This window comes from Mercenaria mercenaria, chromosome 14 (assembly GCF_021730395.1).
Source record: "Mercenaria mercenaria strain notata chromosome 14, MADL_Memer_1, whole genome shotgun sequence".
NCBI classification, from domain to species: Eukaryota; Metazoa; Mollusca; class Bivalvia; order Venerida; family Veneridae; genus Mercenaria; species Mercenaria mercenaria.
This window is the reverse complement of record NC_069374.1, coordinates 7,626,664-7,644,689: the sequence shown is the minus strand read 5'-3', so window position 1 is coordinate 7,644,689 and position 18,026 is coordinate 7,626,664. Positions and strand designations below refer to the sequence as shown.

Here is an 18,026-nt window from a genome sequence, read left to right as displayed (position 1 = left end):
TACTTATCAGCGATTATGTAATAGCAACTGATTAGAGGGCAATTAGCACAGCAGGGACCCCAACTAGACCATGAAGATGTTGCAGTGGAGTTGAAAGAAATTAAGTTTTCTTTAGTAAATGTGGAATAAAAAAAAATTATTTTGATATTATGTAGATGATAATAACTATTACTTTAATGTTATAATAATGATAATAATAATAATTATTATTATATTATCATTAGTATATTATTATCATTATTATTATTATTATATTACATATAGGATGATAAAAGATACAGTGATAATATTAAAATAATAATGATAATAAAACACAAGATAGTGAAAACTTCCGGAGTTCTTTGTGCTGACAAAAAATATTTTTAGATTTGGAAATTAATTTTCATGTATTCATGTAATCAACATTATTTGAATATAAAATTATTGTGTTCCATCTATACTCAATTTTCATTTTCAGTATGTTGCCAAAAGGGACTTTTTTCATGCTTTGCTTTGTAACTTTGAAATTCACATTCTGTTTTCAATTTAGACAAATGTTACTTACAGTATTCTGCAAGCGTTAGATGAGTGAAAGTCACATTTTTCAGAAATATCACAATTCTCCAGACAGAATTTAAAAAAATAAAAACTTACATGTTTCTTTAAGTAAGTTTCTCATTATTTCATTATTGTGAAAATAAGTTTCTGATTATTTTATTATTGTGTTTGATCAACAAATATTTTTCTTTACATAGAAATGCAAAAAAAACTAGTATAACTTAAAAAGTTATCAATTATTCATTAATTTAAAATAAATTACATAATTTCCCCTTCTCACTAATAGATACACTTCTAAGGTAGACTGGCTCTCCAATAAACAATGACCCTTGTTTATTGGAGCCATACTGTGATGGTCATTAGCCCCCAACTGTGCTGGTGAAGACAAAAATCCCTTGGCCCACTGCCAAAATCTAGGCCTTTAAGCCCATTTAATGCATGAGCATTGATCAGAAACATTATTAATCTATCTGTCTTTTAGACAGAAATTATGGTCAAATGTCTTGTCCGTAGATACCAAGCTGAAGGAGATTTTTAACAGCCTATTTCAGTGAGGATCCTTCCAAGTATCATTATTTTTAGTATATAGTGAAATATGAAAACAATTAGTCCTAATTTATGTAAGAAATAGCACAGCACTTGTCACATAATGACATTTTGATTTAGTCACAGTTGTTCAAATCCTTCAATTATTCAAAGACACATTCCGAAGACCGTCAATTATACTTCTTTTCTTAAATTTGTTTGTTATTTACTTGTTCTTATCATTTTAAACATAAAAAGTTCAACAGAACTAAAAGACTGTCTTCTAAAACCTATGTAGAAAGCACTTGGCGATGATGTCTTGTACGTAGACTTTTTGGGTAAATTTCGGCTTTCATTTTAAAATTGCGATATCTCTGCCAAACATAGTCGTAATCACAAAAATGAGACCATTATTTAAAGAGAAATGACTGAATTTTTAGAAAATAACATATTTGAGTTGAATAAATGCATTTCAAAAGGTATGCAAAAACTGAAAGCAAGTAGAAAACAAAAATTTCTAGAATTTTGAACTTCAAAAGAAGATAATAACTACAAATCTTTGTGTAATTTATTAGTTTTTTGGGTTTTCTACATTACTTTTATGTACCTTATCATGTGGTAACAATTTTGTTGGGTCTCAAAGAGTTATTTGAATAAAACAGTCCTTTAAAAATGGTCATGTCTGTTTTATTTTTTCCCTGAAGATTCATCTTTATATCGAAAAAAAAATTGTCGAACTATAGGACAGTGACAACTACCATTGTTTTTGTAGAACCAAGGTATATGGTAAATTAACATTTCAAAATAAAAGAGTTTTACAAACTTTTATTTTTGACCCCAAGTGAAACAAACAAATGCATTTGATTGTGACTGAGGCGACCAGTTTTTGGTAAAACAAGGGATTTCTTCACCTGTACACCTTATTCAAGTATAAAAGAATTAATTTACATTTTTATATGTTTAATTCCTTTAGAGATGAAATATTACTGACTAGAAAAAAGTTCAAATGACTAGATCTAGTTTCAAAGGTTTAAAACTATGTTGAAAAGGCTTTTCCAGTTTTAAAGACTATTTAGAGCTGCCTCACAGCACTTGACGTGTGGCAGTTGTAAGATATATCTGTTTTCACCTAGTCTTCAGTGCATATTAATTGTGAAAATAGAGTACCACTGGAGTAGTTTTCACCAGTGCTCATGGATAGACTTGGTGAAACCATACCTGCTATCTTATGTCTCCAGTACTCGGTAGTACACTTTAGTAGCAGTATAACAACGGTAGCAAAATGTATGTCTGCACTGCCTCTTTTGTAAAACGCGTTGCTGATTTCCCCCAAAAACCCACTAAACTCCGTTGGTTCTGATCCAATTTGGTCTTTTTTTTTTAGGAGACATCGTGTTTATATCCGGGGATTTGACAAACACAGCTTCCAATCGCGTGTACATACATTTTGCTACTGGTGTCTCGTACTGCTACTACCCAGTAATATTATCCTCAACCCGAATTTGTTGCATACAGAGGACGCACAATTATGGATTGTAAGTGTCCTTCAGAAAAAATGTGCGTATTTGATGCAGGATGCAGGGCAAAATGAATCACTGTTAAATGTATTACCTACAGCAAATTAAAATATTTATTTCGTTTTTCATACTGTGAAGCTTATAATTTATGTTCATATTTTAATCACTAATGAGTGTTTGGACGTAGCCCAGTTGGACGTAGTATCACTGCCTATCAGACTGAAATGAAAGTGGTAATACGTCACGAGTTGGACTACACACGTAGTCTACAGAACAGAAGGTCTTCAAATCGAACCATGTTAGAAGGTCCAATTAAAAGAGAAGAACCGCTTACTGGTACACAACATCTGTATATTCTAACACTAAAAAAATTAGCAGCCAATGTCGCAGACGTAACTGCTCAGACGACGAATTTAAATCGTACCTCCTATGCAAATGGCGCATTTGTTTAAAGGGCAGTAACTGTGCGCTGTCAAAGCCCCATATTCCGGCCAATAAAATAGTTTCAAGTTTAACATCAGGGCATATATGCATGTGATTGACAACTGAACCAGCATAGGCGTAGGAGCCGGGGGGGGGGGTGCAGAGGGCCTGCCCCCCCCCCCCCCAAAAGCTAGGAGTAGGAGTGGGGGTGCGAACTATAGTTTGGCCCCTGCAATATTTTGGAAAAGAGATACAACTTGCAGTCTAATTTGCATTTGGCCTTTCTTTGCATTCTGACTTGCCAAGGATTGTCCGATTATATTCTATAAAAAGTGTATATATAGGCTAATTTAATATCTAGCGCATCACTACAATTCCGATTTGAGCGTCTGCAAAAACATTATATTAGGTATTTAGCCTGCATTTTTCATCTATTCAAGGGAAATAATTTCAACAACTTTATATCACAATTAGACAAATCAACCGAAGACTTTACTAAAATGGCACTCTTGATTTAGAACAATACATATTTTGACAGATTAAGTTATACCATTGTGTGGTTTATTAGAAATACATCAGAATAACTCAGTGGCTGCTAAAACACAGGGGCTTGAGAGGGCCTTTGGCCCATTTGGCCCCTGAACAATGTTTGTCATGAATGCACCGGGGATCCCTTGCCAGACCCCGGGCCCGTCGAAAAAGGACCCCCCACCCCACCCCCCACACCCCCAAAGTTAAACGCGCTCCTACGCCTATGACCAGTATGAAGACAATGCTAAGTGTACAATAGGAAGGACATTTTACTTAATAAAAAAAAATACTGAAAACTGAATGTAAGGCGCAAAAATATATCCATGCCGCGTGACCATGCTGTATCGTGAGTAAATTATCAAATCATTTTCGCTAAACGTTGTGTTACTCTGGCTATTTATGCTCCCTTTTACTTAGAATTTAAGGTTAATTTTGATGTATTTTCACTATATCTCACTTATTACAAAACGGATTCGATTCAAACTTAAAATGATAGGTGTTCCACCTTATCATCCACATCATGTGACACAAAGTGACAGCGGAAATACACTCACCAGGCCATATTAATCCACCTTTTCTGCGACGAATCCTCCATCGCCGCGGCGTTGGAACCATCACTTCGGCGAAAGATTTTAGTTACTCGGTAATATGTATTTGAAAGGGTTTTAATGTAAATGAACTTCGCAAACAACTTTCTTTTAATAACACGCACTTTACAACATAAGAAAAATTGCATTAATTTTAATGATACTTTCGGTGCCAAAGAGTTGCGCGTTTTCTTTTTATGTTGTTGTTCTCACCTTCTGTCCTTTATAATGATAAGATAGGTCCACTGTTTACTGTATTTTTCATATTCAGTTGTATTTTCTGTGATAATTAAATTGGACCAGCTTCACATGCTTCGTTTCATTTCTACGGTGTTCCGTTTGGACAATCGCGACTTTTTATTTAATACTAAACCGCGATGCACGATGGTACGATTACGAAATCGCGATGGCGCGATGGCACGATGATGAAACAACGATGGTACGATGGTGAAAACACGATAGCACGATGATGAAATCGCGATGGTGGGAAGGTACGAGGGTGAAATGTCGATGTACTATCGCGTTTTCATCATCGTACCATCGCGTTTTCACCATCGTATCATAGCGTTTTCACCATCGTGTCATCGCGTTTTCACCATCGTACCATCGCATTTTCACCATTGTACCATCGCGTTTTCATCATCGTACTATCGCGTTTTCACCATCGTATCATCGCGTTTTCACCATCGTACCATCGCGTTTTCACCATCGTGTCATCGCGTTTTCATCATCGTACCCGATCGCATTTTCACCATTGTACCATCGCGTTATCACCATCGTACTATCGCATTTTCACCATCGAACCATCGCATTCCGTTGGTCATGCGCAGTGGTACAGTATATGTGTCAGTAAAATACAGGCCTGATACAATCTCATTTTCACATTGCACTATCGTACCTTCTACATCCTAACAAGAATAAGCTGAGTTTGAATAATACCATGTGACTATTACACCCAGCTTTTTATTTACCTTCTTGCATACATAAAATACAAAGGTCGTGGCCTTGAAGATTTTACAGTTTTAATGAACTGAGCACTGAACATTTTGTAAAAACATTTTGCAAAACAGCAGAACTAAATGGTAAATTTCTTCTCACAAAATACATTGAGATACATTCATCTATTGTTCCATGTTTTTCCATTGCTTGATTTGTTTTGTTTTGTTTTGTTGGGTTTAACGTCGTACAGACACACATTATAGACCATAAGGCGACTTTCCATCTTTGATGATGGAGGAAGACCCCAGGTGCCCCCACCCACCGTGCATTATTTCATCACGGGCGGACACATGGGTTCCGTAAGCCAGCTGGACGGCTACCTCACATGAAGAATTCAACATCCCGAGTGAGACTCAAACCCACATCGGTGAGGGGCAAGTGATTCGAAGTCAGTACCCTTAACCACTCGGCCACAGAGCTCTCAGGACTTTTGATGATCCGTGTAGGAATACATTACTGACACTTAAATTTGAAATTCTGTATGTCTTTTAATTATTGAAAGCACAATGTAATAATATACATATTTTAAGAAATCATGGAAATGCGATCAATACCATTTGAAGTTCCACTGTGTGAAATTTCAGTAAAACCGAATGTCCCTATTTGGAAACTATGATATATTATGAACCATGCACGTAAGAATCTTCACCAAATTAGTGAGTTAACATATTTTTATACTGAAAATGAAATACCTACACCATTGTTTTCTCATATTTAATGGTCTTCAATGTATTTAGATGATTAATGTGGTAAAAATATACTTTTATGACCGCATTTTTAGATTTTATTGTAATTCTATTATGTGATTGACAAGAATATACATGTATTTTTTTAAAAAAAAAGGGGGGGTATTACAAAAGAATCAGTTGTTTACAACTTTGATGCTATGCCCTACAGCATTTGTTCACTCCAGTTCGAATCATAAAGCGCAATATATCATTCGGATATGGTATGCTTATACAATAGAAGGATTAGCTGCTATTGTTACGGTGTGCGTACGACACACCTGAACTGCATGTGTAGAGAATATCACCTTTAAAATCATCAGGTGAGTTGCTGTTCTATATCCACTTACTATTATCTGCTACGCGGGTTACAGTAGGATCCGCGTGCCTACACTCATTGTAAATACGAAATTGGAATTCCGCATTACCCTCCCTCTCGTTACGTATGTCAGATATGACTTACATTGACTTAGTACATGTGTTCTTCATTATATATAGTTCGTTCAGTCCCTTCTGGTCCTTCATTATATCTCGTCTGTTCAGTCATTATACTCGTCTGATCCTTCATTATATCCATACTGATCATTCATTATATCCCGTCTGATCCTTCATTATATCTCGTCTGTATCTTCTTTATATCTCTTCTATTCTGTCATTGCAGCCCGTCTGTTCAGTCATTATTACCCAATAGTAAAGTGGTATCATGCTTGACTGTCAACCAAGAGGTTCGGAATCGAATCCCGGTCCAGGCACTGGAAATTTCTGAGATGCTCTTGAGTGTCTACCACCTAACTAAGAGGCCAGTACTGGTTCTTCACAGCAAAGACGGCTTCGTGTGCATTGGTGCTTCCGACTGGGCACGTTAAAGAACCAGACTGTCTATTCGCAAAGAGCTAGGCAAAGTTAGCCGGACAGGCCTGTATCTAAAAGGATTTCTCAAGCGCCTTTGAAAGTATTTACTAGTATCAAGTTTCAAGTTTTCAAGTTTTCAAGTTTTATTTCAAATCTCGGCCCTTTCAGGGCATCAGCATTCGTGACAGATAAATGCATGTATAAATTAATTGCCAAAACAGTTCAACAAACAAATATCACAAACCATCTAAACACTAGTAACATTTACTAACATAACAGGAATGTGACCAACATAAACTCGAAGTAGCTTGCATGAGCCCTGTCACCAGAAAACCGACCCATCGACGCCACAACCATGGCGAATCAAGACCAGCCCATGCATCCGCGCAGCACCAGCAGAACCCAGAAAACGCCTGCACTCACTGCAGAAATTTAGAGACGTCTTAACTGACAGACTAGGTCCCACCAAGACCCCACAGATACACAGACCGACCAAGACCCAACCAGACAACGAACCCCTGAGCCGACCCACAAGTAACAGAGCCCATACAAAATCTTTCTTACTCAAATACAAAATTCTTTGCATTAATATGGGATGGTATGAAAATCGAGCATTTAAGTATGTAAAGTATCAAGAAAACGGTGCTATATAAATCTAGCATAATATGATAAATAATATCTATATCCCGCCTGTTTTTTTATCATTATACATCTTTTGTTCGACCGTATCCCGTCAGTGTTCCTGGATTCTATACCAGTACAAACCTGTTCTCCACAAGTAACTGACAACTTTTCCACATGAATCAGACGCAGAGAAACAGAAACAAATCATCACAGAGTACAATCGAACTCACGACCAAGCTAAAAACGGATAGTAGGGTCGTGAGTTCTAGACATTATGTCTGAAGTCATACGTCTTCCAAGCCTTTTCCTTCATTGTAACCAGTTTGTGCAATAATTCATGTCCCGTTTGTTTATTAATCATAATCGTTTGTTCCATCATTATATCTGCCGCATAAGTTCTATCATTTCACCCATATGTATACGAGAGACACAATTCTATATAGCGTTCTTTTCACCAGCAGAAAACTTCTGTTTGTTGTTGCTCTTTTCGAATGCAATAAAATGTAGTTCCTGTCAAGACCCATGGTCGATAAAAGGGTTAGAAACCGGGTGCATCCCGTACATATAATAATTAAAAATCCAGATGCAAGCTATGTTTCGTTTCTTAATACTAATCGAGAATTTGGCACTAAATTTACAAAGGAAGGCCGGGAAATAACCTAGGGACGTCTGTTTTTAGCCACATTGATAGTTATTTAATACATGTATACGGAATTCCATACCGGACAACGTGGCAAAATCTGAGTAGCCTGGGAATCCAGTCTGACAATAATTTCTAACTTTTTATTCTACCTGCAAATTAACAACCGGTCGTCCTTGTGTAGCAGGTACACGGCTAGTGAAAGTGTAGTATATTCTGCTGCTAACCGAAGTGCGAATCACGTGACATATGTTGGGCGTGAACTCATGTTCATTCAGTAGGCAGTTCGTAAAGCATGAGGAAAGAAACAAATTGTCACAAAGCGAACCGAGGACGGACACAAAGCGGGAAAGGAAGGTAAATATTTTTTTTTGTAAAACTGAAATGTTTAATTAGAGTTTCGCTTGTTAGACTTTTTTTGATGTTCAGTGGTTTGTTTGTTTGTTTTTTATATATGCAGCACTTTTCTAGATTTTCTTGAGAGTCATTTGGCGGGAAGAATTTTTTTCTGATAAAGCAGTGTGTGTGTGGTCATGGTGTGTTAGGCTTGAACCAGTTTCCTGTAAAGTTCCATGGTTACTAGTATTTGCTAGGTCTGAGTCAGGTAACCCATATATGACCCATAAACATGATAAAAAGACATTGCCATAATTGAGGATTGTTTTTGTTTGGAAATACAATGTTCATGTTGAATATGAACACACTCTAAAGTTTTTGGTTAAAAACAGCAATTTGCTTCTATCAGGTATAGGAAAGTGGTATATTTACAGATTATCTGTAAATTTACAGATAATCTATAATTTTACAGATTTTTCAATCAATAAATTTACAGATCAAATGTTTGAAAACTGCTAAAATCATACTAACTTTGACTCAAAATCGCAGCGTGAAATTAATTGATTTACTTATGGTACGCATAAACAAAGGTCAGTTGTAACCTTCAGTCATTTCTGTTGACATTGATTTTTTTGAAAATGCCAAAAATTCAAGGTCAATAAAAATGGCAGAAACCCACAAATGGTATTAATTTGTGCATACTGTAAATAAACCAATTAATTTCAAGCTGCGGTTTTGGGAATAAATGTAATTTCATCAATTTTCATACACACAGTCTGTAAATTTATAGAAAATTCTGTAAATTTATAGATTATCTGTAAATTTGCAGATAATCTATAAATAATCCATTTTCCTAGACCTGTCTATGAAACAGTATCTTCTGAAGCCCATTTGCAGGTAACATAGTATTAGGTCTGAACTTAATGCCTTTACCCTCAAAAGTCATTATATAAATGTTAATTAGGAACCATCTGTTAGGCTGCAAATCATGTAATATTCTCTACAATTGAACACATTTACTGTTAACATAGTGTTGGGTGTTTAAACCAGGTTTTCTGCTGGTCACGATTCCATTGATTTTGAACTTCAATTTGTCTGATTACCAATGATACCTTTCATTGTTTTTGTCAAGTCCTCTTGCTGTAAGATCAACATTCTTCATGTCTGTTAGGTATATGTGCATCTATCCAGTTTTTGTTTGGCTGATAGCTTTGACATGCAGTAGCTTTGACATGCAGTAGAAATTGTTTTTATAGTATTTGCCTATTATAAGAGCACATAATCTTCAAAATATCTGAAACACCGTTTTGCCGTTACTGGCCGAATTATTGGGGCGGGGATTGCTGCCCCTGCCACACCAGTTGTGACGCCTCTGTATTTATAGTTTTGAATGCAACTTACTATCTCCAAAACTATAATGCAGATATTGGTTAAAACCTCTAGATATCTCAACATTAAGGGTAATATTCTTGCTTCTGGGACAACAATTTGAATAGTCGAGCGTAATGGCTGTCTTACGGACAGCAGCTCTTGTTTAAGATTTTCTTAAGTTCCATGTACTTGTTGCTGCAGATAGTTCTACCAATCAAGTCATTGATAGATATTTAATCCCCAATTATAACTCTGTTATTACTGAAAGAAACAATGTTGTCAAATACATGAATTTTGTGTGACATATATAGGAAAATGTTTTGAGTGTAATAAATTAAATTCAGATTCTCTTTTTAAGCTGAAATTTAGATACATGTATGAAGTTAATTGTACTACATATATCACACATTGTATATAAAACCAAGAAAAAACTATTTAGGCTTTACTGTGAAAATGGACAGTAGAATGAAATGACACTGACTTGTTAACTGTAAAGGTATTTCATTCTTCCTCATACAGGTGTGTGCAATAAATGCAAGGTAGGATTATTATTTGTGACATTGATTGATCCCTAGTTACTAAATCTAAGCAATGTCAAGAACAATAAACAATTTATTTCAGGCTGATGAGTCTATGGTTGGTGGTCTGCACCTTCTTCATATCCCAAGTTTGTTCTGATGTGTGCCATCATAAAGACATTCCAATTGACTCTGTGAACTTACAGTAGCTGTCAGAATGGGAACCAGAACTAACCTCGGGCCCCCAGTGAAAGCCAAGACATTTTCATTCTTGAAAGGAGTCTACATGTAGATTAGTTTGGACAGAATCTGTATGCGAGTTTTCTAGAAATGGTATGTAAAAAAGTCAAATGTTACAATTTTGTTCAGTTTTATTTAAAGCTAGCTAAGTTTAAACAATCTAAATGCATCAGTTTCCTAGACATATATTTGTTTTTCTTCTATTTGATATTTTAAAAAAATGAGCTTCTGCACAAATGACAGCTCCTGTATTAATGTACAATAATTAACTAAATAGGTAATCAAGCAGCAGTTTTAGACCAGTCGTATAATGGCGGAAAGGAAGAATCCTCCATGTGTAGCTCAACTATATGAAGTATAAAGAGAGCTATCCTACTCATCCCAGCATTGGCGTCTTTCCACATCCCCACCTTAGTTTAAAAAGTCTTTTTACACTTTCTCTTTTTTCACCTTATCTCTCTAATTACTTGATGGATTTGCTTTAAACTTAAAATACTTATTCCTCACCATGAGCCACATCATCTGGCTTAAGGGCCATAACTCTTGCTCCAACATTTCATGAATTGTCCCCCCTTTTGACTTAAAATTTCAGGTTAAAATTTTGATGTACTTTCACTCTAGCTCAGCTATTATCCCCGAACAAAGTCGGAGGGAATTATAGTTTTGGCGTTGTCTGTCTGTCCGGAGCCATATCTAAAAAATTGGTTGGGAATATTAAAAAAGAATTAATATATGAGGATATGCGGCCCGTCAAGTTTCAGGCAGATTGCCCAAGTAACACCAGAGTTGTGGCCCTTTGAAATTTCTAGTGTTAACTAAATAGGGTAATATATATATTGCAATCTCTGCTTCATTATAAGTTCATAACTCTTGATATATTTGTCCTAGAACTATGAAACTTAAATTGAATTCAGATCACCATAATGTGGTTGTGCACACTTGATATCGTGGGACTTGAATAACTCTGGTTAAAAGTTTTATGTGCAAGGTACTATCTCCAAAACTAATGCAGATATTTAATTTAAACTTCACATGTGTCTTCAGGGTTATGAACCTAGGTGATAGCACCAAGTCCCATGCATTTTGGCCAAATTATGCCCCCTTTTGGACTTGGAAAATCCTGGTTAAAGTTTTACATGCAAGTTACTATAATCTCCAAAACTAATGCAGATATTTAATTTAAACTTCATGTGTCTTCATGGTTATGAACCTAGGTGATAGCACCAAGTCCCATGCATTTTGGCCAAATTATGCCCCATTTTGGACTTAGAAAATCCTGGTTTAAGTTTTGCATGTAAGTACATAGGCTATCATTTAAGGCATATAGCTTTGAAATTTACTTTTTCTTTTTCTAGGTCAATTACCATCACTGGGTCAAGTCCTATAACTCTGACATGTATATTGGGCAAATTATGCCCCTTTTGGACTTAGAACATTCTGGTTGAAGGTTTGCATGTAAGTTACTCTCTGCAGAACAAATGCAGATACTGAAATGAAACTTCATGTGTCTTTTGGGTTATAAAATTTGTTCATAGCATCAAGAACAATAACTCTGACATGAATTTTGGCCAAATTATGCCCACTTTCGGACTTAGAAAATCCTGCTTAAAGTTTTGCATGCAAGTACATAATATTACACCTGTTACTTGAAGGGATTTGAAACTTACTTTTTTTTAATTTTCTAGATCAATTACCAACCTTGCTGGGTCAGGTCCCACAACTCTGACATGTATTTTGGGCACATGCCCATTTTGATTTAAAAACTGTAGTTAAAGTTTTGTGTTCAAGTTTCTCTCTGCATGCAAAACAAATGCAGAAAGAGATATTAACTTCAGACTTCACATGTGTCTTCAGGGTTATAAAACTAGTTGATTGCATCAAGTCCCATAACTCTGACACATATTTTGGCAAATTATACCCCTTTTTGGACTTAGAAAACTTCTGGTTCAAGTTTTGCATGCAAGTTACTATCTCCAAAAGTAATGCAGATACTGGATTTAAACTCTGTAGATATTTTAATCAAATACGGTAATATTCCTGCTTCTGGGACAACAATCCGAATAGGTAAGAGCACAGCGGCTGTCTTGCCGACAGCTCTTGTTTCCCAGTTGAATTGGTATCTTCATGTTTTATGAAAGCCAGGTCCTGTTTTTATTTCATTGTGGACCTATACTTGCCATTTTGGTAGCATTTTCAAGGAGATTTTTTGCTTTTAAAGAAATGTAAACAAACCAAAGTAATTACACATGTGTTCATAACCACATTTTAGCTGTCAGTTATATCCGGTAGTGATGACCTGTCAGACAAAAAATCTCTGGTAATCCTTTTAAGCTTGACTAGACGAAGTATTATTATGGAGAGCTATCCTACTCACACCGGCGTCAGTGTTGGCGTCTTTCCGCGTCCCCACCTTGGTTAAAGTTTTTTTTACGATTTCTCTTATTTCTCCTTATCTCTGTAATTTCTTGATGGATTTGCTCCTCATCATCACCCACATCATCTGGCATAAGGGCCATAACTCTTGCATCAATATTTCATGAATTATCCCCCTTTTTACTTAGAATTTCAGGTTAAAGTTTTGGTGCACGTTCACTCTATCTCAGTTATTACTGTATGGAACTGATTCAGATTTAAAATAAGTTGTTGCACATCATCACCCACATCATATGACACAAGGTGCATAACTCTGGCACCAATTGTCATGAATTATGCCCCCTTTTTACTTGAAATTTTAGGTTAAAGTTTTGGTGCACTTTCACTCTATCTCGGTTTTGACTAAATGGATTTGATTCAAACTTGAAATAGTTGTTCAACATCATCATTCAAATCATATGACACCAGAGCCATAACTCTTGCACCAATATTTCATGAATTATCTCCCCTTTTACTTAGAATTTCAGGTTAAAGTTTTGATGCACTTGCACTCTATTTCAGTCATTACTAAATGGATTTGATTCAAACTTAAAATAGTTGTTCCACCTTATCGCCTACCTCATATGGCATGAGGTGCATAACTCTGGCAACAATTTTTCATGAATTATGCCCCCGTTTACTTTGAATTAATTTTAATGCATTTTCACTATATCTCAGTTGTAAGTAAATTGATTTGATTCAAACTTGAAGTAGTTGTTCCACATCATCACACACACCATCTGACACAAGGTGCATAACTGTTGCACCAATATTTTATGAATTACATCTTCTTTTTGCTTAGAATTATTCTTATTTAGTGTTTTGATACACTTTATCTTTATCTTACTTATTATCCCCCAATGAAGTCAGAAGGATCCGATATAGTTTTGGCGTTGTCCGTCCGACCATCTGTCCGGAGCCATATCTAGGAAGTGGTTAGGAATATTCAAATAAAACTTCATATACATGTTTGCCACTATGAGGTTATGTGGCCCGTCAAGTTTCAGTCAGATTGCCCAAGTAACATTAGAGATATGGCCCTTAGAAATTTCTAGTGTTAACTATATAGGGTACTATAAATATGGCAATTTCTGCTTCATACCTTGTGATATATTTGACCTAGAACTATGAAACTTAAATTGAATTCAGATTACCATAATGTGGTTGTGCACAATCAATTCCATCGTGATTTCTTCAGTAACTTCAGAGTTATTGCCCATGAGCATTTATTATTCTAAACATGTAAAGTTGTATACCCACAATTCCCCCCCCCCCCCCCCCCCCCTATTTTTTTCCATTCCTTTTTATACGCCCATTTGAAAAACAGGATGTATTATGGGAATGTCCCAGGCGGGTGGCGTCCAAGACTTTGTCCGGAGCATATCTTCTGCATGCATTGAGGGATTTTGCTGAAACTTGCCAAAATTGTTCACCATCATGAGACAGAATGTCATGTGCAAGTACCAGGTCCCTAGGTATAAGGTCAAGGTCACACTTAGAGGTCAAAGGATACAAGAATGAAAACTTTGTCCGGAGCATTTCTTCTTCATGCATTGAGGGATTTTGATGTAACTTGGCACAATTGTTCATCATCATCAGACTGACTGTCATGCGCAAGAACCAGGTCCCTAGGTCTAAGGTCAAGGTCACACTTGGAGGTCAAAGGATACAAGAATGAGAACTTTGTCTGGAGCATTTCTTCTTCATGCATGGAGGGATTTTGATATAACTTGGCACAAATGTTCACCATCAAGAGACAGAGTATCATGCGCAAGAACCAGTTCCCTAGGTCTAAGGTCCAGGTCACAATTAAGAGTTCAAAGGTCAAATTCAAGCATTACTTTGTCAGGAGCATTTCTTCTTTATGCATCAAGGGATTTTAATGTAACTTGGCACAAATGTTCACCACCATGAGACAAATTGTCATGCGCAAGAACCAGGTCCCTGGGTCTAAGGCCAAGGTCATACTTAGAGGTCAAAGGTCAAATTCAAGAATGACTTTGTCCAGAGCATTTCTTCTTCATTGATGGAGGGATTTTGATGTAACTTGGCACAAATGTTCACCACCATGAGGCACCCTTATTACTCTAAATAGATTATATTGTAACTTTTTTATTACTGGCCGTAGGGAAAAATCGTGACCACTTTTCTGTGGTACAACATGCATGTTGCATCCAATCTTTAGGTGTATTTTGATCTATCTCTACCTGGTAAAGAGTTTCTTGTGGACTTACATTATATAGAATTTTTATGCCCCCACTTTGGGGGGCGGGGGGCGCATATAGATTTGCCCTTGTCCGTCTGTCCTCCGTCCGTCCGTCCTTCCGAGAATGTTGTCGCACCTAGCTCCAAAAGTATTTGACATAGAGTCACAAAACTTTACAGGAATGTTGGTCACCATGTGTAGTTGTGCATCTGGGGGTTTGCGTCTGGATTCATTGAGTTGTGTGGGAGTTATGGCCCCTGACTTTGTAAAAATTAGTCATTTTAGTGTTGTGTTGCTTCTAGCTCCAAAAGTATTTGACCTAGAGTCACAAAACTTGACAGGAATGTTCGTCAGCATGTGTAGTTGTGACCTGGGGTTTCGCGTCCGGATTTATTCAGTCGTGTAGGAGTTATGGCCCCTGACTTAGTAAAAAATTGGTCATTTTAATGTTGTGTCGCGCGTAGCTCCAAAAGTATTTGACCTAGAGTCACCAAAGTTTACGGTAATGTTGGTCAGCATGTGCAGTTGTGCACCTGGGTTTCGCATCCGGATTCATTCAGTCATGTAGTAGTTATGGCCCCTGACCTAGTAAAAAATTGTCATTTTAATGTTTTGTCACGCGCATTGTTTTCCCAAAGTTGATCTGTGTCCTTTGTCATGTAGTGGGGGCCTCTGTATCCCATGGACACATTTCTAGTTAAAAAAACCCAACTTTTTAGGATTAATTTCACTTTGTTGTTACTATAAATAACTCTGATGATAACTTTTTTATAATAGGCCAAAAAATTCCAAATGAAAACAACTGTAGGGTTTTATATAAATTTTAATCCAAGCGCTTTGTTATATCATATTGTATATACTGTACAATATTGTTTATACATCATCTTGACAGATATCAGTATCAGATGTAGCATACATTTATTATGTACACTTTAAACATTCGTTTTCTGTTAAATTGATTTTGACTAATGAAATTATTTTCCTCTTAGCAACATATTTTTGCTGGATATATTTTTTTTGCCGTTTCTCACCACAAACCCTTTTGGCAGGGGATACCAATTCATTGAATTTGCTTGTTAATATTTTTGACAGCTATTGTGCAATATCTTCATTCACCATTGGGGTCATTAAACACTCCAGTGACTGCCTCAGATGTGCCCTTTTTCACTATCCAGCATCGGAATAGTCGAGAGCGTTGTCTCCTGTGACAGCTCTTGTTTTAAATGGGCCTGGCTATGACTGTTACAGCTCTCAGAAGATTGCTAATTTTGTATAGAACATTATAGCAAAAATTTATTTACTACTGTATTTCTTTTATTCTGCAGCTAACCAATGCAAATCATGTGATGCTTGTTGAGAGTGCATGTTCATTCAGCAAACAGTCGGAAAAGGCAAAAAGCAAGGAAGTAAGGTAAATAAATTTAAAAAAAAATGTTTTAATTAGAGTTTTGCTTTTTTAGACTTGTATTTTTATTCAGATTGTTTTTTTTTTTCTGATAAATTTTCTGGATTTTCCTCAGAGTGATTTGGCGGAGTAATTTTTTTCTGATAAAGCAATGTTGTATTAGGCTTGAACCAGTTTTCTGTTAAATCCATGGTTATTTGCTAGGTCTTATGTCTATCCAATTTCATGTGGGTGATACCTTTGACATGCATGCATGTAGTATTTTTTAATAGTTATCAGATTTTTTTGCCTGTAGAGCACAAGCTGCAGGCTCCTAATTCAAAGGTTATGGTCACACTTAGGGATCAGAGGGAATACAGCATGTCCAAACTGCAACATTGACATGCATGGATCAGTCTTCATATTATTTGGCATAAATATTTCTTGAAGGTCAAGGTCACATTTAGGGGTTAAAGGTCTTGTCAGGTCTTGTCACATTTAGGAGTTAAAGGTCATGTAAGGTCTTATCAGGGCCATAACTGTTTGCTACAGTGAAACAGTGTTTTGAGTAAGATGCAGGTGTCTATCTCAAAGGTCAAGGTTTCATTAACAGAGTAGTCAGAGGTTATGTTAGATTTTTTTCCGAGCTGTAACTGACATGCAAGGAGCAATCCTTTTTAGCTCACCTGTCACAAAGTGACAAGGTGAGCTTTTGTGATCGCGCGGTGTCCATCGTCCGTCCGTGCGTCCGTAAACTTTTGCTTGTGACCACTCTACAGGTCACATTTTTCATGGGATCTTTATGAAAGTTGGTCAGAATGTTCATCTTGATGATATCTAGGTCAAGTTCGAAACTAGGTTACGTGCCATCAAAAACTAGGTCAGTAGGTCTAAAAATAGAAAAACCTTGTGACCTCTCTAGAGGCCATATATTTCACAAGATCTTCATGAAAACTGGGTCTCGTGCTATCAAAAACTAGGTCAGTAGGTCTAAAAATAGAAAAACCTTGTGACCTCTCTAGAGGCCATATATTTCATGACATCTTCATGAAAATTGGTCAGAATGTTTACCTTGAAGATATCTAGGTCAGGTTTGAAAGTGGGTCACGTGCCGTCAAAAACTAGGTCAGTAGGTCAAATAATAGAAAAACCTTGTGAACTCTCTAGAGGCCATATTTTTCATGGGATCTGTATGAAAGTTAATCTGAATGTTTATCTTGATGATATCTCGGTCAAGTTTGAAAGTGGGTCACGTGCCATCAAAAACTAGGTCAGTAGGTCAAATAATAGAAAAACCTTGTGACCTCTCTAAAGGCCATATTTTTCATTGGATCTGTATGAAAATTGGTCTAAATGTTCATCTTGATGATATCTAGGTCAAGTTCGAAACAGGGTCATGTGCGGTGAAAAACTAGGTCAGTAGGTCTAAAAATAGAAAAACCTTGTGACCTCTCTAGAGGCCATACTTGTGAATGGATCTCCATAAAAATTGGTCAGAATGTTCACCTTGATGATATCTAGGTCAAGTTTGAAACTGGGTCACTTGCCATAAAAAACTAGGTCAGTAGGTCAAATAATAGAAAACCTTGTGACCTCTCT

General features: G+C 36.4%; 1 long non-coding RNA gene across 1 annotated transcript in view; it reads left to right on the top strand.

Moving 5' to 3' along the window:
- The first annotated feature begins 16,367 nt into the window (after nt 1-16,367).
- Nucleotides 16,368-18,026, top strand: part of LOC123526298 (uncharacterized) — a 45,534-nt gene continuing 43,875 nt past the window's right edge. The window contains exon 1 of the long non-coding RNA XR_008366961.1: nt 16,368-16,454. This is a non-coding gene — a long non-coding RNA (uncharacterized LOC123526298). The remainder of the gene's footprint in view (nt 16,455-18,026) is intronic.